We start from the raw sequence: 22652 nt of genomic DNA on the forward strand, positions 1-22652 counted from the left end.
TAACTTGAGCCAATCCAAGTCCTGGCCACATATTAAGCCAACATACATCCTCCATACCTGCAAGTACCCTGGTCAGGTGACCTGTAACAATCGTTCTTTGCCCCATCAGGGACAATGCATCCTATTAATCTTACAACCAAACAATGTAAAAAAAAATTCTTTAGAGACAAGGTGATTAATTACTTTTACACAAATCAGCACTTTTAGCCTGCTCTTAGGCATGTTACCCAGTAGACCAGACTCACATTTTGTTCTCCCCTTATCTAGTATCAAGGGTCAGTCTGCCCAACAACATAACAGACCCACAAATTCCTAATTGTTAACCATACCCCTGCTGTGCCAATTTTCATACCCACACACCAAACACTTACCTATACACCTCTACCAGTGAAATGTTCCCTATGCCACTGGCCCAAAGCATGATCGATCCCCCCCCCCCCGTGATTAACAGTTGGAGAAGTGTTCTTTTCATGAAATTCTGCACCCTTTTTTCTCCAAACATACCTTTGCTCATTGCAACCAAAAGGTTCTATTTAACTTCATCAGTCCACAGGACTTGTTTCCAAAATGCATCAGGCTTGTTTAGATGTTCCTTTGCAAACTTCTTACACTGAATTTTGTGGTGAGGATGCAGGAAAGGTTTTCTTCTGATGACTCTTCCATGAAGGTCATATTTGTGTAGGTGTCACTGCACAGCAGAACAGTGCACCACCACTCCAGAGTCTGCTAAATCTTCCTGAAGGTCTTTTACAGTCAAACAGGGGTTTTGATTTCCCTTTCTAGCAATCCTACAAGCAGTTCTCTCAGGAAGTTTTCTTGGTCTTCCAGACCTCCACCATTCCTGTTAACTGCCATTTCTTAATTACATTACAAACTGAGGATACAGCTACCTGAAAACACTTTGCTATCTTCTTATAGCCTTCTCCTGCTTTGTGGGCATCATTTATCTTAATTTTCAGAGTGCTAGGCAGCTGCTAATTGTTGGGACAAAGTTTGAGGAGTCAGGGTATTTATAAAGCTTTGAAATTTGCATCACTGGCCTTTCCTAATGATGACTGTGAACAAGCATAGCCCTAACAAGCTAATTAAGGTCTGAGATCTTGGGAAAAATTTTCTGAGAGCTCAAATCTCTTGGGGTGCCCAAACTTTGCATGGTGTTTCTTTCCTTTTTTTCACTCTAAAATTATATAAAACAAAAATAATATACTAATCTTGCTTAAAATGTTGAAAAGAATGTTTCATTTTTAACTTTATGACGTTTGGAGATCAGTTCATCTTCTACTCACTTAACTATCCACGGTAACAGAAATTTTGACCAGTGGTGCCCAAACTTTTGCATAACACTGTATGTAGCCCAGTGCATGATTAAACAATCAAGATGCTAATGATCAATGACATAATGATTTGAAACAGAAGCACATATAGAAGGAATCAAACTGGGAGGAAGACAACCACACTAAAAGGTGAGGTTGTGGCAGATGTGACAGTTTAACCTTCAAACCATCAATTCTTACACCATGGCAAGAGTGATCACAGCACCAAGACACAAGGTGATCATCCTGTATCAGCAAGGTCTCTCCCAAGCAGCAGACAGGAGTTTCAAGATGTGCTGTCCAAGCTCTTCTGAAGAAGCACAAAGAAACGGGCAAGGTTGAGGACCAGAAACGCAGTTATTAGCCCTGGAAACTGAATGTAGCAGACAAAAGATATACATCAAACTGATGTCCCTTCTAAATGGGAAGACATCCAGGACTCTCAGCTCTGAACAAACAGAAACCAAGTACACCCCTCTACGGTCCAGAGAAGTCTTGTCAGAAGTGGTCTTCATGGAAGAATTGCTACCAAAAATCTATTCCTTTAAAGTGGAAACAAGCCAAGAAACTCATCTATGCACAAAAACACGAGGTCTGGGGTGCTCAGCAATGGCAGCAAATGCTCTGGCCTGACGAGTCAAAATTTGACATTTTTGACTCAGACAGGGGTCAGTTTATCCTTAGAAGAGCTGAAGAGCACAATGTGGATAAGTGTCTGCAGCCAACAGTGAAGCACATTGGAGGTTCCCTGCAGGTTTGGGGCTGCATATTTGCAAATGGATTTGGTGATCTGGTCAGAATTAATGGAATCATCAATGTTGAGAAGTACAAACAGATTCTCTTCTATCATGCAATACCATCAGGGAGGCATCTGATTGGTTCCAACTTCATTCTGCAGCAGGACAATGATCCCAAACACACGGTCGAGACATAACGAACAATCTTCAGCAAAAAGAACAGGAAATTCTACAGCAGATGGTATGGCCTTCACAGAGGCATATTGTCAGCAACATCAAGGCCGTCTGAGATTACTTGGAAAGACAGAAGCAATTGAGACAGCCAAAATTTGCATAAGAACTGTGGCAAATTCTCCAAGATGCTTGGAACAACCTACCAAACAACTTTCTTATAAAACTGCACAACTGTGTATGTAGGAGAATTGATTCAATTGAGCAAAGGGTGATCACACTAAATATTGATTTGATTTAGTTTTTTTCACTGTTTACTGCTCTTTATTGTAATTTTTTTTGATATTTAGAAATTTTTCATTATTTTTGGAAGCATCTTCATTTTATATGTGCCAAAGTCTTTTGCACAGTACTGTTTATTTCAGATGGGAGTTGCATCCCTTAACTTGAATGGTCAACCAACGATGCACAAAATGATTTCTGAGAAAGATTGATCTGCAGCACACTTGTCAGTTTTGTCAAAGATCTGGTGAGGATGGAGCTTATTATTGAAGGATAGGTCGTGATAGTGCTGATAAACGATCTGCTGTTCCCTGAGTTGTAGTAGAGAAATGGACAATGCCCCACTTTTGTTAAGCACTTGATATGGCCTTTACATGACCAAAGTTGCAAACTGCATGGAGATGGATCACTGACTGGAAAGCTTGTTTGGCCGACATTTAGAAAAAAGTTTTCATGCGTCAGGGAGGTCAAACTAATTGCTCTCCAATATTTGGTTCACATTTTAATGGACCCCATCAACCACAGAGTGAGATAAACTGAAAAAAATAGTGACCTCCGTAACTCTTAGCACAACAGATTGCAAGTTGCCTCATAATTCTATTTAATAACTCCCCTTGTGTGCATAGTCTTCAAATTGTGGAAAGACCTTGTAGTTTGTTTTTCTTGATGATAGAAATGACAGCAGAAGGCCCCAACATGTACGGAATGCTCAAGATTTTCTTTGTGGATGCGGGAGATAGGATTGTTCTATTTCATCTTTCTACTCTAATTTTTTGCATAATTTTCCCTTTATTAGACTTTATATACAAAAACATTTTTCAAATCAAATTGATTAAAAGCAAGAAACAATTTTGAAGTAAAAAGAGTAAAAATGTTCTTGCTTTCTAGGACGCACTCTGGTTCCAGCAGTCCCCACTGGTGAGTGAGTAGGTCATGAATTAGATGGGGTTGCACTTCTATAGGTGTATAGTGTACATGCTCCAGTTAGCATTCTTCACAGTCAGTGGGTGCCCTATATTAAAATCAGCCCAACGCTACAAGATTTTTATTTGATTAGTTATACCTATTTGAAAAACATTCTGCTAGAAGTTAAGTGACCATAGGCATTCACAACCCGCCTCATTAAATAAAAATAGTCTTGAATTAGTATCTGATATTACCATTGTTCCACACTTTTTACAATTAGAAACATGCCTAAACATTGGGGAGTTTATTTATTGAGCCGTTGCAGGCTAAATCAGGTGAGGATAGCCGGCAGCCTCATACCCCCATGAGATAGGGACATGCCTGTCCCAGCATGCAAAGCCAGTTCTGCGAACCGGCCGAATGAGATCGACAGTGAGATCCAACGGCCAGGAAGGTAGTGCTGCAATGCTCCACGGAGAGTGAAGGGTGTGACAAGGCACAGAAGACATGGTCATCCACTGCAACCGAGGAAGATCCCAGTTTGTGACTGGAGTTGGACTTCTGAGGTCAAGAGAGTCGAACTGCCCCAGTGCAACAACTTTTCCACTATTAAAAATTCTCCAGTACAGGTTTCCTATCACTGTCAGATACAATGGGCAATCATCAATTAGTGCAGTCAATAATTTAACATAATAGAAAGTAGGGCTGAAAATTGTCATTTACAAAACATTGATATAATACTGCAGACCCTCGAACTGATTTCTGAGTCCTGGAAGTGTGTATGATGTGTTCTGAGTTTTTCTGTGAAGGAAGGTTATTAGTTCTTCTCAAAATTTCCAGTGCTCTGCTGGCAGTGGAGCAAGTGTACTTTGCACAACTTATGATGTGATCCAGGCTATGGAATTGCCTGGCTATTTTACTGAAAGTTCCGAATTGGTGTAGAAATGACCCAGTCTAAAATGTGCTAAATAAAAAGGCAGAATAAATTCAATTTCTAGCCATTAATTTCTTTCATTAATGGACTATTTTTATCCGTCAGCTTCAAAATCACAGATTGAGATAAGAAAATCAGTATTGTTGCTAAAGGGTGAATTTGACGGTTGGCTTCAATCTGTTACTTTCGGCTGACATGATGTACTTCGGTGATAAAAAGTGTTTAAATTCCAGGTCTGGTAGATATTTACCTATGAGACATCACAGGAGAATTTGTGGACTTCTAAGTTGCAGTTAAAGAACTGATGTCTTCGATATGTGAAAAAGATATTGTTGCTTTAAATATAAAATGTTAGCTATCATTTTGACTCACTTTCAAGAACTCTTTAGAAGTAATGTTCTCAGTATATTTTTATTTATTTAAACAATTAATAAAAGTAATTGTTCGAAGTCTTTAATAGTAAACAGTGATCTGATAAACATATAAAGACTTTGCATAAATTACAGACTGCCAAAGGAGAGAAGGATGCAGTAGTCTTAGATTTGTCCTAGTGATTACATGTAGCAGAAAATTATAAGCAAAAGATAACAAAAAATATTCTGTCCACTATGAAATTAAAGGGAAATTGGATATTTGCATTTAAGTGTTTTCTTCAAAAAAAACTTTGTTCTTTTTTGTATTGTCTCATTCAAAAATGCACTTACTGTACAAGGCAATTTTAAATTTGTCGTTAAAAATAGTGTTTCTATTATTGCAGTCTGGCTAAGGTATGAGGTGAAGCTGGTAAATAAGAGAGTCTGATCCTTTTGCAGTGCAGCCTTGTGAACTTGCTGCATTGCATCTATCAGCTGTGAGATTGATGTTGATATTGTGCTGCGCTTTAACCTTTGCATCCATGTAAAGTGCATTCTATGATTCATGTTCATGTGAAACATTACAGGACAACTTCAAGAGAGAAATGTCTGGTTCTTGTTGCTTTAACTCATTGAAGATTAATTTTAGTAAGCTTATACATACTCAAATCCACAGTGAATTTTAAAATTTTGAAGAAAATTAATGAAATCTAACTGGTACTTAACTGCTTATATTCAAGATCAGTGTGCATCTAGCAACACAGATATACAATGGCATACTTTTTAATTAAAGCTTGACAGAAAGAAAATAATGGATTTGTTGTCAGGAATGAAGTCTCAAGAGTCCTGACAGAATTTCAATAACATTGCAAGTTTCCGTCATAAATTTTTCTCCTCTTCATCTTGGGTTTGCCATTCCTATCACCCAACGCTGGTTATCTTCAGTATTTTTCCAATGTTCCTAATGTTGTTTGACCATGGCTTAATGGGAACATGAGCAATTAAACATTGTGTAATTTGTGGAAATTATGCCTTGAATGGTGGAACCTGATGACTCACCAAAGAACATTGAGAAAGATGTGGTCAGCCTGGAGACTGAAAACAAGAGAAAATGAAAGGTGTAAAATAAGCTTTCAACTTCAAGGTAAAATCCATCAAAGGAAGCTGAAGCATTAAGTTTCATTTGCATAAAGATGTAATAATAGACAAGCATTTTGATTACCTATTAAACCAGCTCTTGATCAAAAAGTTGATGTCCCATAATGATCATGATAATGATAGTTGTTAGGATGACATTGAACAAATATATTATGGATAGAATCCAGAGGCAAGTAATTAGTGAAAGGTTCTTATCATCAGGAATATAAAAAAAACTGCTGCTAACCCTTAAAATAATTTCAGTTTGCTGGATACAAATGAAATTTGCAATGTAAACTGAACATTATAGCGTGACAGAGTGGCTCATAGCACTTGAGACGCAGGTTCAATCCTGACTTTGCATCTAAAAGCCATGGAGGTTAGTATGTTAATTGACCACTGCAAGTTGCCCCAAGTGTAGATGGAATTGATGAGATTATGTGGAGACCAAAAAATGGCATTAAGATAGGATTAGCATAAGTAAGTGTTTGATGGTTGTCTGTCGGATGGACATACTGCTTATTTTTCTCTTTGGCTCTCTATCTTCCTTCCTTTATTGATTTTATTCCAGCCTTGGATCTGCTTAGGAAGGCTCCAAGTAAGGCAGATTGCATTGAAAATGATTCAGAGTGTATTTGTTAATTAAGGATATTGTTTGAATCTCGTGGGTGAAGGCACAGCATGTTAGAAAATAACCTTCTAATTATAAAACAGCTGGATTACAAGTACCCACCCCTGCTGAAGATTATTTTCTCTGTGGGATGTCTATGCTTTGTGTTGAAGTGAGTAAACTTTTTATGCAAAGCTAAAATATATGTACAGTTCATAATGTTAGATTTAGAAATCACAGTATGTTTGGTGAATTACCAAGGAATAGCAAGAACACATAATTAGCTGTTATTTATTAAGGTGGCATTTAATATTTGTTAAAATCAAAAATATAATGAATAGAATCTAAGAGAAAAAAAGAACTCATAGAGATAGCCCTTATTTTTAACTTTGCTTGCCTGTTAGGAATGGTGATATGGTCAGTGCATAGCAATAAAATGCTAATCTAAAAACACGAGTTGGAATTCCACCATAGCAGCCAGAGAATTTGTATAAGTCTAGAATAAAATATATATTTTTAAAAACAGCTGTTAGTGAATGCTGATAGTGAAACTAGAGGGCATTTAACAGCTGCAAACATGGTTGACTCTGACCTTCCGAGGAAACCTAGGTGACAATCAATCGAATTTGTTGCTGTATTCACAATACAGGTATGTACAGGTACAATTAAAGCTTTTTTTGCGGCAGAATTACACACACATAGCAACATTCACAGAAATTCATAAGTTATACATAACTTTTATAAGAAATAACACAATTAGAACAAAAAACGTCAAAGTTTTCAAAATGTTCATAGTATTGCTAATTTGCAGTGATTTAGGTTTTGCCATTTGGTTCAAGAACTAAATAATTGAAGGGAAACAGCTGTTCTTGAACTTGGTAGTGTGGGACTTAAGGTTTCTGTACCTCCTGTTTGATGGTAGCTGTGAAAAGATAGTATGGCTTGGAGGAAGGGGATCTTTCTTCAGGTCAACATCCTGTAGATACGACCAGTGGTGAGGAGGGATGTGCCGATCACATATTGGGCAGAGTCCACTGCTCTCTGCAGCTCCTTACATTGCTATGCATTCAAGTGGGCATACCAGACCATAATGCAACCAGTCGGGATTCTTTCAAAACTACATCTGTACAAGTTTGTTTGAGTGTTCACTGGTAAGCTGAACCTCTTTAACCACCCAATAAAGTAAAGACACTGGTGTGCTTTCCTTATCATTGCTGGGCCCGGGACATGTCATCCAATATGTTCATACCCAGGACTTTAAAGCTACTAACACTCTCGACTGCTAATTTTCTCCATTGTTGATTGGTGCATGCTCATTCTCCGTCCCCCTCCTGAAGTTAACAATCAGCTCTTCAGTTTTCCTTATGTTAAGCAGGAGTTTGCTGTGCAGTACCACTCAACCAAGTGTCTTACCTCATCCTGGGAAGGTGACTCACCAGTCCATCAATTAAGAGATGGACGATAAACGCTGACCTTGTCAGTGGTGGTCACACCTCATAGTAGATTTTATTGCATTTCTGAGACACACTTTCCCAACTTATACTGCACCAATCATGTCATGAATTTGACCATTCACTCATTTAAATCACATATTTCTATCATCCCTTCAGTCATAGTACCATCTATGTTGTCAGCAGGTTTCAGAGAAAATAGCCAAAAATTTTAAGATCATAAGACATAGGAGCAGAATTAGTCCTTTCTGCCCATTGAGTCTGCTGTGCCTTTTGATCATGGATGATTTATTTTTCCTCTCAACCCCATTCTCCAGCCTTCTCCGTATAGTCTTTGACACCCTTACTAATCAAGAACCCATCAACCTCCACTTTAAATATACCCAGAGACAGCCATCTGTGGCAATCAACTCCACACATTCACTAATCTCTGGCTAAAGAAATTCCTCCTCACCTCTGTTCTAATAGGACATCCTTCTATTTTGGTCCTAGTGCCTTCCACTAATGAAAACATTCTCTCCACCTCTCCACGTCCACTCTGTCTAGACCTTTCAATATTCGGTAGGTACTAAACAAACTTTTACAGATTTACTGTTGAAAGTATCTTGACTGGTTGCATCGTGGTCTAGTAAGCCAATTCAAATGCACAGGAATTTTAAAAAGCTGAAGAGTAATTTTCTGTATTGAGGCCACTTCTCTGCTAATTGTGTATCCTCTTCATGCGGTATCCAGTGTTTAACTCCCACTTGGCACGTACGAGATCAAAAAGGGTAGTCATGCTACTGATAAGCTCCATAATAATGATATTTGTGTTAGTAAATCATATTATTAAAAGACCTGAGAGCTGAGATTCATTTTAGTTGGCAACATTCAATTTTATTCATATAATTGCAGTGATTTAAAATTACAATACTGTAGAACTGAAGTTCATGTAGCATTTTCTTCAGATTTATGGATTTTGATAAAACTGCCGAGGTATTTTCTATCTTATTGTTTTGGATGACTTTTAGAAGTTGTGGTTTCAACTTGCATATTGTTTTCAAGTGTTTGCTGTCACTGAAAATATTCAAAAGAAATCTGCAAATCTAGCTTTCAATACACAAAGGAAAAACTTCTTCAGAAAACTGAAGTAAAAGCAACAATTAAAAAAATGTAAAGTATACCAGCTCTGTTAGCATCTGAATTTAGAAAAGACAAGTTCTCCCTGAAAGGATAGGCACATGAAATGTTAATTTTTAATACTGTTTATTTCTTTGGTTATTAGTGTGAGTTCTTCCATTAAAGTTCCAATGTTATTTTCAGAAAACATTCTGACAATTATTTGTATCTACCTTTATTTATTCTAGTAATTCTGATTCAGAGAGCAAATATAACTTCTCTTTTAGAGGGTTGAGCAACTGAGTGCACAATTACAAGATATTATCGATTGACATGAATTAATGGAAAGTTAAAAATATCTTTTACTAGAGTTTCAAGAGTTAGACTACACTATTGGGTATATTGACTTAAGGTTGTAGCATTTGAAAGAAATAACTACACATTTTAAAAAGTCCAGCATGTAATAGAATGTAATATCAATTATGGATTTTCTCAGTGAGAGTAATCACAACTGGGATTTGTCTTTGGAAAGCTTGTAAATGTAAAACATGTTTTCCTTGGACCTCGAAGACATTACTGTCTCTTTTTTATACGTGTGTTGAAAGGTGAAGAATTATAATTGTCAACAGTTGCAGAACAAATTTGTACTTTTAAGGTTGATACATCATAATATTCTCTTCAAGCTTTTCATCTCTTTGAGAACAGATTTCCCTTTGGGATAGTAAGATCACAGAATATGTCCTATGTATTTTACTTCACATGCTTGATTAATGTCATTCCAACTTAAAATCATTTTGTATTGGAGATAAAGGAACTCTCATGTAACTGATAATTATTCCCTTGGCATTGCATTTTAACATGACTATTATTTATTGCTTAACTGCTATTGGTGCTTCAAAAGGCAGTTATAGATATTAATATCTCAAAGGTTTTATCAATTCCAAAATTGATTACATTTTTGTTATAATTAACATAAAATTGACATACACATATCTATGCTTCTGTATCTTTTTTAAAATTTACAACAAATTTAAATGATAACAAAGCCTCAACAAAAGTTCTCCCTCAAGAACGTACTTAGTATGTTACAACCATAAGAATAGGAACAGATCAGGCCCATCAAGTCTGCTCCACCATTCGTTCATGGCTGATTAATTTTCCTTTTCAAACCCATTCTCCTGCTTTCTCCCGTAATGTTTGACATCCCTACTCATCAATAACCTATCAACCTCCAATGACTTGGCCTCTACAGGGTTTATGGCAATGAATTTCACTGATTCACCAGCCTCTGACTGAAGAAATTCTTTCTCATCTCTGTTCTAAAGAGATGTCCTTGTATTCTAAGGCTGTGGCTTCTGGAGATAGCCTCTCCTACTATTGGAAACATTGTCTCCATGTCCACTCTATCTAGGCCTTTCAATATTCAGAAGGTTTTAAGGAGATCTCCTCTCATTTTCTAAACTTTAGTGAGTACATGTGCAGAGCCATCAAATGTTCATCATAGATGAATCCTTTCAGTCCCAGGATCGTTTGTGTAAACCTCCTCTAGACCCTCTCCAATGCCTAAACTGCTCATAATACTCCAAGTACAGTTTGACCAATATCTTATAAAGCTTCAGCATTACATATTTGCTTTTATATTCTTGTCCGTTGGAAATGAATGTAAACATTGCTTTTGCCTTCCTTACTACCAACTCAACCTGCAAGTTAGCCTTTAGGGAATACTGCACCAGTAATACTGCACTCCCAAGCCCCTTTGCACCTCTGATTTCTAAATTCACTTCCCATTTAGAAAAAAGTCTTTTGTCTTTATACCTTTTAGCTTCGCCCATTCTCCTAATCTATTCAAGTTCTTTTGCAGACTTTTTGCCTCCTCAACACTGCCCACCCTTCCACCTATCTTTGTATCATATGCGAACTTGGCCACAAAGCCTTCAATTTTGTCATCCAAATTATTAACATTTAAAGTGAAAACCTGTGTACCCAACACCAACCCCAGCAGAACACCACTAATCACCAGCAGCCAACCAGAAAAGGACTTGTTATTTCCATTTTTTGCCTCCTGCCAGTCAGCTAATCTTATGCCCATGCTTGTGTCTTTCCTGTAATACTATGGGCTATAGTTTAGCAGCCTCATGTGCGTACCAGTACCTTTCAAAGGCCTTCTGAAAATCCAAGTAAACGGCATCTACCGATTCTCCGTTATCTATCCTGCCTGTTGTTTTTTCAAAAAAATTCCAACAGATTTGTCAGGCAAGATTTCCCCTTAAGGAGCCCATGCTGAGTTTGCCTATTTTCTCATGTACCTCCAAATACACTGAAATCTCAACCTTAGTAATGGTCTCCAACATCTAGTCAGCCACCAAAGGCAGGCTAACTACCTCTCCAATGTCATTTTCCAGCGGTATGATATCCAATCTATTGGCAGACCAACGTAAGGTGCATCACTCACACCTATTGAGTTGGAGTGTGGAGCAAAGAGAAGGGAAGTAAATTTATTATCACAGATAAATTTTTGCTCTTTTCTCTCTCTTTTTCTTTTGACTTCTTTTGTCATCCACAGTTGCCTCATCCTTCCTTTAGAAAGTATCTTTTTTTTGAATGAAATTGTTCTGCGTCTTCTGAATTACTTCTGAATTATTCCCAGAAGCTCCGTCCATTGCTGCTCTGCCATCATCCCTGATAGTGTCCCCTTCCAATCAGCTTTGGCTTGTTCCTCTCTGATGCCTCTGTACTTACTTTTACTGATACATCTGATTTTAACTTATTCATCTCAAATTGCAGGGCGAATTCTATCATATGATCTCTGCCTCCTAAAGATTCCTTACCTTTAGCTCCCTAATCAAATCTGGTTCATTACACAACATGCAATCCAGAATTGTCTTTTCCCCAGTGGGCTCAACCATAAGCCACTATAAAAAGACATCTCATAGGCACTTTACAAATTCCTTCTCTTGCGATCCAACACATTCTGATTTTTCCAAACCAGCTGCATTTTGAGATTCCCCATGATTATCATAACATTACTCGTTTTACATGCCTTTTCTATCTCCTATTGTAATTTGTACCTCACATCCTGACTATTGTTTAGAGGCCTGTATTTAACTCTCATCAGGTTTTTTTTAAATACTCTTGCAATTTCTTAATTCTACCCCAAAGGATTCTACATCTTTGGATCCTATGTCACCTCTTTCTAAGGATTTGATTTCATTTTTATCAGCAAGCCACCCCATCCCCTCTACCCACTTGCATTTCCTTTTGATACAATGTGCATCTTTAGATGTTTAAAGGCAAAGAAATTTTTACAGATTAGCTTTATTTGGTACATGTACATTAAAACATTGAAACATACAGTCAATGTGTCACTTTGCGTCAAGTGTTGTTACGCTTCTGGTGCCAATATAGCATGCCCCAACTTACTAATCTCAACTCTTCGTCTTTGGAATGTGGGAGGAAACTGAAGCACCCAGAGGAAACCCACTCAGTCATACGGAGAATGCACTAGTTCCTTACAGAGATTAGTGGGAATTGAACCCCAATCGGTGATCACTGGCACTGTAAAGTAATTGCACTATCTGTATGCTATGTGCCACCCCCTTTGCTTCCAGCACCCAGCTTTGATCTTCTTCCAGCCACGACTTTGATGCCCACAACATCATACCTTCCAATTTCTAACTGCACTACAAGATCATCTACCTTACTATGTATAATGTGTGCATTCAAATGTAACACCTTCAGTCCTGCATTCACCACCCTTCTTTTCAATTTTGTGTCCATTTTTTCTGAAGTTAAATTCTTACACCTTCCTTATTCTTTATTCTGGAGTATCCCCTCCTGCACTCTCCTATTTTACTTTATCACATTTTACCAAGCAGTTGAACCATCCTCTGCTACCATTAAGTTTAAATCCCTATCAACTGCCCTAGTTATGCAATGTGCCAGGACTCTGGTTGCAACATCGTTCAGATGGAGGTGGCCCCATTGGAACAGCTCCCTCCTTCACCAATACTGGTGTCAATATTTCACAAATTCAAACTCACTTCTCCCACACCAAACTTTGAGCCACGCTTTCAGCTCTCTGATCTTATTAACTCTGTGTTGATTTGCATGTGGCATAGGTAACAATCCAAAGATTATTACTGTTTTATTTCTGCATTTTAATTCAGTGCCAAGCTAGTCAAATTCCCTCTTTCCCTGTTCTTCCGACATTGTTGGTACCCACATGGACCACAACTGGATCTTTCCTTCCCACTCCAAATTCCTTTGCAGTTCAGATGAGATGTTGCAACTCCAGGCACCAGCAGACAGCACACCCTTTGGGACTCTTGATCCTTGCAATTGAGGCTTGTGTCTATTCCCATGACTTGACTATACTATTCCCAATTACAACTACATTTCTCTTCTCTCGCCTATCTTGAATAGCTCCCAGAATCATTGTGTCACGATTCAGTTGCTCATCCTTCCTACAGCCCTCTCCACTCATTCTCTCAGGGAGCAATACTCTCAAACTGGTTGGACAAGCTCACTGACTGAAGCTCCTTCAGCATCACCTCTTGGATTTCCCTATCTGCTTCACTCACAGTCACACCTTCTTATCCCTAGCCACAGACTGCTTCAAAATCAATGGGTGTGACTGGTTCTTGAAACACAGTAACCAAGTAACACTCCCCCTCCCTGATCCATCAAAGTGTTTGAAGCTCAAAAGATTCCAGGTAATCAGCTTGCAGTCTGAGTTCCTCAAGCAACTAACACTTGCTGCAGATGTAGTCACCAGGAACCTCATCAGGATCCACCAGCTCCTACATCATGCAGCTTCAAAATATCACCTCACCCTGTGTCCCTATTTTATTTAATTATTTGTAATTTGGTATCTTTTTAGTTAACTACTATGTAAAAAAGTCATAACTGCTGCTCATCTGTGCCTCCTTGTAAAGTCTTGAGTTAGATCCCAGACCCCTAAATGAGCTCATTCACACAATTGGAGATCCAAAATGGCCTCTCACCAAAGCCTCAGTTCCCAACTCTGACAATGGCTGTTCCACTTAAACCTTATTTATTTTTATTGGTCCAAGTGAAACTCACACTCAACAAGACTTGCTCCTGCAAAGATCTCCCTCTCACTACTCAAAGGTGAAACTAATTTAGATCAACAAAGTGTAACTAAAGTTAAACAATGTCCCTTTTTAAATGATGTCAGTACTGTAAATAATATGCAACAATATAGTATACATCTTTGCATATTGGAACTCCTAGAAAATAAATCTACAACTTAAAATCAAATATTCTGGCTCTCATAGTTGGATTGCCCCCACTGCAGAGACTTGAAGACATTATCTTAGCTGGCACCTTGGAGTAGTACAGAGGGAATGCTGCTCTATCATTCGTACTGTGACATGATGCCAAAATAAGATCCAGTAGCATTATTGCAAAGCATGCAGTGAATGCCTTTATTATCCTGGCCTATATCATGTCATTAAGCACCACTGAAGAGAAACATCGGCAATTTGATCATACATTTTATTTGTAAGCTCCAATGTTTCCTCAATTACTGTATTGACTACTTTTCAGAAACATCCTTTCGTTTTAAAGTCATTTGGTTTCTACCGATGAAATTAAATATGCTATGTAGGTGCAATTTCATGTCTTCTTACATTAGTGTCATAGAATTTTCTGAATATTTGTCTTGATGTGCATGTCTGCATGGTGAACATATTTACCACAGCTAGTATCATTAGTATTCTTATGGGCATCATTATTTCATGCAAATTGCAGAACCTCCTTGTCATAATTCGATGCCATTAGAGAATTCATCATTAATTGTGTATTGCTAGGTCACTGACAAGCTCTCTCCTGGAGAGAAAATCTTTATGGAAAGATATACAGGCTTTGAAAGCAGCTTCAGTAATTTTAAATGAAAACAGCGAGTGCTATCAGCTTCTATAGGGAGAGAAGCAAATAAACAGAAGACCTTCCATCAGAACTTTCTATGGTTCTTATATAATTTTAGTACCATCTTCTAGTTTTTTCCTCTATACTGTTGTGTTACCTTGGTTATTGGGAAAATGGTTATCCTGCCTAACAATAGAATCAATTCAGACCAAACCAAATGACTGAGTTCAGCAAATGAACCCCCCATACTTGGTCTGTGAAGATCAGAGTATCAATTATTATCAAAGAAGAAAATGAAAAAATAGTATAAAGGAGCCTCAGTTGCAGCAATGTTCTTTTCTGATCATTGTAATACGATGGTGGTCTCAGGTTGTCTGTAATTTTGCCTTTGTGAATGTACAAGGGACAGCAGTGCTGGTGAATAAATTCCTCAAAGTAAGCTCCTTCCTGTCCAGGAATGCTTGTCTGAAAAGTGCTACCATGTAAGCTGTTCATTATTTTGAGCTGAGGAGCTGGGGAAATAATAGGATTTAATGCTGAGCCACAAAGCAGTAGGTTTCAGTTCTTGTTTTGGAAATGACAAAAATAGCTGCACTAATCTGGAATTGCTGTCTATACATGTGAGTTTGTTTATAAAACTCTTTCAAAGGCTGACAGTTTTACCCTACTCCTCCTCCCTTCTAAAAAGAATAATGTTTTGTATTTTTTAATTCCTTTTTATCCCTTCTTTTCCAAATGAAAGGAGTTCAAGCTTCTTATAGTTTTCCACTTTAATCAAGTGCCTGTCATCACACATCCACTTAGTTAATATTTTCACACAGCTTGGATATACATCCTAAAAGGGATTCCCAAAACCTATTATAATTGTGGCCTATGCAGCGGTTTTTTTGGAGAGTCTCTGATCCCATGGCAATTGCCATTTAGGTCTACAACTTCAGTAATATATCCTTCCACTTTTAAAAATCAATGTCATTGTACCTTTACTCTCTTCAATGATCATTTTGTTTCCTTTATGTTTTTGCATATTAAAGCTTTATTCAGTGTCTGTTACTCACAATATTTACCTACATCCATTTAAAAGTCATGAGAATCCTTTTTTATCATTAATCAAAAAGAAACTAAGGCAGAGGCCAGGAAAGTCATTCTGTAGATGAGTTGCCGGTTTTACCCCTAGATCAATATTACTGCCCAATGCAAATTTGGTTTCCTAATGAATATATTGTTCTAAAGTTCCCTTGTCTACTTTTGCACGATTCATCAATTTTAATTTTGTATACTTTTGCCAAAAACAGAATTATAAGACTTCTGGTGTGGTTAAAATGAACAATTTTAACCACACAGAACCCATTTAGTCTGGACAACAGAATGATCTATCATTTTTCAGGTTCCATTGACACTGCATGTTGTGGTATTATCAAGATGCTTACTCTGTAATTTTTATAACTGGTGGTCACTTTACTCTGTACTCCTGCTCATTAATACAAATATCTAATCAGCCAATCATGTGGCAGCAACTTAATACGTAAAAACATGCAGACAAGGTCAAAAGGTTCATTTACTTTTCAGACCAAATATCAGAATGGGGAAAAATATAATGAAGGTGACTTTGACCGTGGAGTGATTGTTGGTGCCAGACAGGGTAGTTTCTGAAACTCAAAAACTGAGATTTTCATGCAGAACAATCTCTGGAGTTTACAGAGAATGGTGCGAAAAACAAAATAAAACATCCAGTGATCGGCAGGTCTGTTTGCATTTCTTCTCTGACCTCGTTAATTAGCAAGATGCTTTCACCCACAGAACTGTTGCTCCAAACTCTTAGAGACTGATGAGCTTGAGAATCCCAGGAAATACCAAAGCCACCCCCATCTAGCACCAGCAATTATTCCATGGTCAAAGTCACTTAGATCACAGTTCTTCCACTTTCTGATGTTTAGTGTGATCAACAACTGAACTACTTGACCATAACTACATGCTTTTATGCATTAAGTTGCTTACATGTGATTGGCTGATTAGATACTTGCATAAAGAGCAGGAGTGCAGGTGTACCTAATAAAGTGGCCACTGAGTGTTTATAGAAGTACATGCTTAACTGCCTACCAAATTGTAAGATTGTAAGGGCTCTTAAGTAATTTATTTAAGTGGCATTTTCATGAGGATAATCTGCAGTTTTGGTCAAAAAGTTTCTCCTGATTTTTTTGAGTTTAATGAATTAAATTAAGGGATCTAACTGGTAAGTCAATAGCCATTAACAAAATTAAATTACATCCTGTATTTCAATTATAAAAGATATGGGGAACTCTTCCAAAATCAATGGATTTATTTATGATTCTACCTAAAATTTAACAATATTCGAACCACAATACTCTGCTTAATCTATATTCTTCTTAGCCATTGTATTATTAATTCAGAGAGCAGCTGGAAAATATTAATTTAAAAATTAGCATATTAAAAATAGAAAGATAATTATTTAATTACAGCACCCACTGTTAATGATTACATGTAACCATCAACTGAATTTATGATGCAAATTATCCAAATTACATTCACAGTCTCCTTGCTAATTACTATCGGTTTCATCAAATACTTAAGCCTACCATAGGTTACTCCAATTTAATAATTCCTTCAGGAATGCTGATTTCCTGCATGCTCATTGTAACTTCTGATTTACTACAGTCACAGAATGACTAGAATATTCTTGTATACTGCTGAAGATGACAACACTTGCTGCAGGCAGAGTCCTGGACATACTCCAGTACCTCCTTCATTTGGCAGTTATTCATGTGCAAACTGAAGCAAGCAGTTCAAAAATGTCAGGTATCTAATTGGATTTTTTTCTGGGGTCTTGCAGAATGGAAGTAGCCAGTTGTTTTTGCCCTAAACAATTGCAGCCTAGACTGGGAATTTAGTATGGAATAAAGATCAAACCCCATATATATGCTTTGTTCTTATAACACCATTCATAACATTTATCTACTTATTTATTAGGAAACACATTCATACATTTAACATCCATAAATTGATTTGTTAATTTCTGGACCATTTTGAATTCACCTTGGCAAACCCGATAACAACTTCATGAAAAGACCTTTAAGTGACACCATTAACCTATATGTGCTGGGTGTATTGTCTGAATGTAATGGGGTACCTTTTTTTTCAATTAATGTCTCATGGCAAGGAACCTCACTCTGAAAAAACATATTAGAAGATCACATTAAAAAATCTAATTTTCTAATGGAATAGTGAGTTATATTAAGAACTAGGGTTATCCCAGTAGGCCAGACTACACAATATTCCACAGACAATAGCAAACACAAAGTCAAATGTTTAATCTGATTTTAATTGCCATATTGTTTCACCCTCTGAAGAAAGTTTCGTTGTTCTGATCACTATCATCCCCCGACCCTATAGGGTCTAATTTGTTTCTTTGTTCCCATCTTTCTGCATTCTGAGGAAGGGTCCTGGATCTGAAACAATCATGTTTCTTTTTCCACAGTTGCTGCTTGGCCTGCTGAGTTCTGTAGTATTTTCTGGTTTTATTTTAAATTACCCAAATTTTGAATATGTGAACTTGATTACTGGTTCTTCTTGTGTTTCCTCCCAAACATATGTTTCCTTAAACATTTTCATTATGGTAAAGCCCATTTCTGCCAATTATTAAGCTGCACTATTGATGCACTGCCTTTCCTACTGACATACTTGATTGTCATCATCTTAGAAAAATAAAAACAATTTTCATTGTGGCTATGATACCCCATTTCCCAGACCTATCAATAACTGGCAGCTTGCTCCTCCTCATATTCCTGTAGTTACGGTGGATTCACACACAAAAGATTCAAGTAGACATGCCTGTACATCCCAAGTCCTCATCTGTGAGGCATGGACAGGCACTGCACGTGATATTAATGTGATGTAAATTAACTACCCATATACAGTATTTGTAAAGTTAGGATGTGATCAATGTCATTATATGCATTAAAGGAACTGAAAAGATAATGTAAAGCATCCCCCATATTATGAAAAATATTAATTTCAGTAAACCCGAATTAATTCTGTTACAAATTATCCATCTTTCACTCCTTTCTCTTCAATTTGAATAACATCTTCAGATATAGTGAGAAGAAGCAGTCACAATTTAAAATGCTTTATAATTATATAGGATTGACTGCATTTTGCCAGAGGCAATATTCAGGTAGTAATGTTCACATTTCTATACTTCATAGCATTTATTATGAGTATCTCCCTAACTAGAATCCAACAGTTTTCTATCTCTTCATCACATTTGACACAGTAATTGGTTTGGATAATTAAAACTAACATACACTTATTGCACTACCTTAAAAAAATAACTTTGGCATTTTCAATGTAATCTTTCTAAATCAGTGGTACACTGACTTGACAAATGGCTATTTTGATGTCCTGGCTGATCAGATATAGTCTGAAGGCCACAGTGATCTCAACGAAAAAAATAAGTCCCAAAGGTAGCACCAAGTGACGTGATCATGAACATGCTTAAAGAACATCTAGCCCCTTTGAATTTCTTCTGAAGCTCTGTGAGTTCATGGCTGATCAGAGACCTAACTGTTGACCTGCATTCCATTTCTCTCATGACTCATCAGTTTAAGATTAGCAGTTAATTGCGCACTGATTGCTGTTTGTGGAACAGATATTCAAAGTTATAGATTGCCAAAGATCAAAGTTTTAGTGTCAAGACTATATTTTATAATATATTTATTATAAAATATAGTCTTGACACTAAAACTTTTATAAAAATTTGGACTATATTTTATAAATTATACCCCAGTCCTAAATTCACCAAGTGTATGTTCTTTATCTGTATCTTCCCTATCACTGATCTTAATATATAGAAAGGTTGAAGTAAACCAGCTTGAACGTAAATCCAAGGAACAGAATCCTAGTTTGCTGCATGGTCCAGTTCAGGCCCAAGCAGGGTTTCAGTCCAGACTGCCTTGTAATTCCTAATTATAATACAAATGCTGAAAGATTTCACTGAAAAGAATATTAAAAACATTAACACGAGGAATTCTGCAGATGCTGGAAATTCAACCAACACACGTCAAAGTTGCTGGTGAACGATGTCGACTGTACCTCTTCCTAGAGATGCTGCCTGGCCTGCTGCGATTAAAAACATTAAGTTTATTACTGTGTTCTTGGTAGGAATACATCTATCCAATGTGGATCCATTGGGAGTACAGGCAGATTTAAACGATTTTCAGAACATGCAGACTGGTTTTTAACACAAGCAGTACTGATTCCCAAGCAACAAGAGCTGACCTGCCTGGAACTACTAAATATAAATAATTACATGTAGATGCTGGGGAGAAACTAACTTTATTCTTCCTGAGAACTTTCAGCGTGGTTGTTAACTTCCTAATGTTAAATTACTTGGAGATACCCTGAATCAAAAGCACCAGAATGCAGTAGTCAGGCCAGGTACCTCTGATTAGAACTGTGTCTGAGAAACTCAGTACCTCAGAGAAATGGAGGTTGGGGAATGGGAACTTGGACCACTGGCATTGGAATATCCAAGTTTCCTCCAGCATTTTGTGTTTTGCTTGGATTTCCAGCATCTACAGATTTTCTCTTGTTTATGATATCCAAGTTTAGTTGTGGATAAGACAAAGGGACAGCTTTTACAACACATCAGCTAAAAGGGATCAGATGAGGCAAGATATTCAAAGATTATAAAAACAAGTGTGTGGTTAAACTGAGATACAAATAAGCCATGGTGTAGCAGAGGAGTAGAACTAAGGTTGACAGCCCACTTCTGTTTTAGTCCTACAGAGATGGGAGAAGAACATCTTTGTTATAAAGTATCTAAAGCTCAGTTCAGGGTTGCATTGAATATTTAGCTGTGAAGTGTCTGGTTAAGCTTGAGTCTGTAGCCACAAAGAAGATGACAAGATTACTGAGCATTCTAAGGGCAAAGGACATGAACACCTCTAAGAATTACGCAACACATGCAGATTTTCTCGTGTTTGCAGATCATTCCATTGACCGGTCAGCGCTGACCCTTCCAAAAGCTATGCAATCATATCTTGTTAAGTCTCAACAGATCAGAACATTGCAATCAGATCACATGATAATTTTACAATACCAAAAATAAGCACAGCATTCCCAAAATAATCTCTGGGAATCAATGCAATTTACAATTAATTGGGAAAGCATTCATTAAGGATTTTTGTACTATTCTATCATTAAAATTCAGCTTTAGAAATCAGTGCGTAGGTGCTAACTGTGTGAAAATCATGGCTGTAATTGCTATACATTCCCCTTTACATTGCAAGATAAGGTGACAAGTGCCTGGAGTTGGGAGGTGGAAAGTCCCAAAGACTTCTCAAACTGGGTGTCGGAGGTGACCTTCATTCTTGCTAATACTGTTGTTAGTGACGACAAGTATTTGCAGTACCTTTATCCCATCTCCTTCCCTCAACAAAATCAGTGTTATGTGTATCTTGGTACATCTGTCTAAGTGACGGGCACATGCTAGACTATGAATGCATTTAGTTGAACAGCTTGTATCCTCTGTAAAGTTGGAGTTACCTATGAAACATGTTTGACCTCTGGCTCTTAGCTTGTTATTTAACAATTCATCATCATAGCTTGTCACGCCAGACAGCCAGCCACTCTACTGTTGTTTGGTTGATGTTGAGCAGGCCAGTGTCAGCTAAATCAGGTGAGAGTGGGAAGATGCACAGAACGTGTTCAATGTTCTGCACCCTTTCGCCACACTCACAGGATTCGCTGGTGTTTAAACCCCACTTCACCATATTGTCTCCCGTCCTACAAACTCCTGCTCTCAATTGGGGAAATGGCACTTCGTTATCAAGAGATTTAGATTAACTATCAGTGATTTATGACAATATTCCTGGCAGAGTGCTTAGAGGATGTGCAGACCAGCTAGCAGAGATTCTCACTGACATCTTCAACATCTCCCTGAGCAGCGCTGTCGTTCCTACGTGCTTTAAGGCCGCCACCATCATCCCCGTGCTGAAGAAGTCATCAGTGTCCTGCCTCAGCGACTGCCGTTCCGTTGCATTCACAGCTATCATCATAAAGTGTTTTGAGAGGCTCATCATGAGGCACATCAAGACCCTGCTGCCCACCCTCACTGGACCCCCTGCAGTTCGCGTAGCGCCCCAACTGTTCAATAGATGACACCATTGCCATCACCCTCCACCTAGCCTTAACCCACCTGGACAAAAAAAGACATGTACATTCGAATGCTGTTCATAGACTTCGGTTCAGCATTCAACACAATCATTTCTCAGAAACTGATTGGAAAGCTGAGCCTACGGGGCTGACACCTCCCTCTGCAACTGGATCTTAGACTTCCTGACTGGGAGACCTCAGTCAGTCCGGATTGGAAGCAGCATCTCCAACACCATCACACTGAGCACGGAGGCCCCCCAGGGCTCTGTACTCAGTCCACTGCTGTTCACTCTGCTGAGCAACGACTGTGCTGCAACACACAGCTTGAACCACATCATCAAGTTCGCCGATGACACGACCGTGGTGGGTCTCATCAGCAAGAACGATGAGTCAGCATACAGAGAAGAGGTGCAGTGGCTAACGGACTGATGCAGAGCCAATAACCTGTCTCTGAATGTGAACAAAACAAAAGAGATGGTCGTTGACTTCAGGAGGACACGGATTGACCACTCTCCGCTGAACATCGACGACTCCTCCATAGAGATTGTTAAGAGCACCAAATTTCTTGGTGTTCACCTGGCGGAGAATCTCACCTGGTCCC

The 22652-nt window shown here is 38.0% G+C and overlaps 1 protein-coding gene across 9 annotated transcripts in view; it reads left to right on the forward strand.

The window, feature by feature from the left end:
* Positions 1-22652, forward strand: part of cadpsa (Ca2+-dependent activator protein for secretion a) — a 513475-nt gene that overhangs the window by 112774 nt on the left and 378049 nt on the right. The gene's annotated exons all lie outside the window — the stretch shown is intronic.

Source organism: Mobula hypostoma, chromosome 15 (genome assembly GCF_963921235.1).
Source record: "Mobula hypostoma chromosome 15, sMobHyp1.1, whole genome shotgun sequence".
Taxonomy (NCBI): domain Eukaryota; kingdom Metazoa; phylum Chordata; class Chondrichthyes; order Myliobatiformes; family Myliobatidae; genus Mobula; species Mobula hypostoma.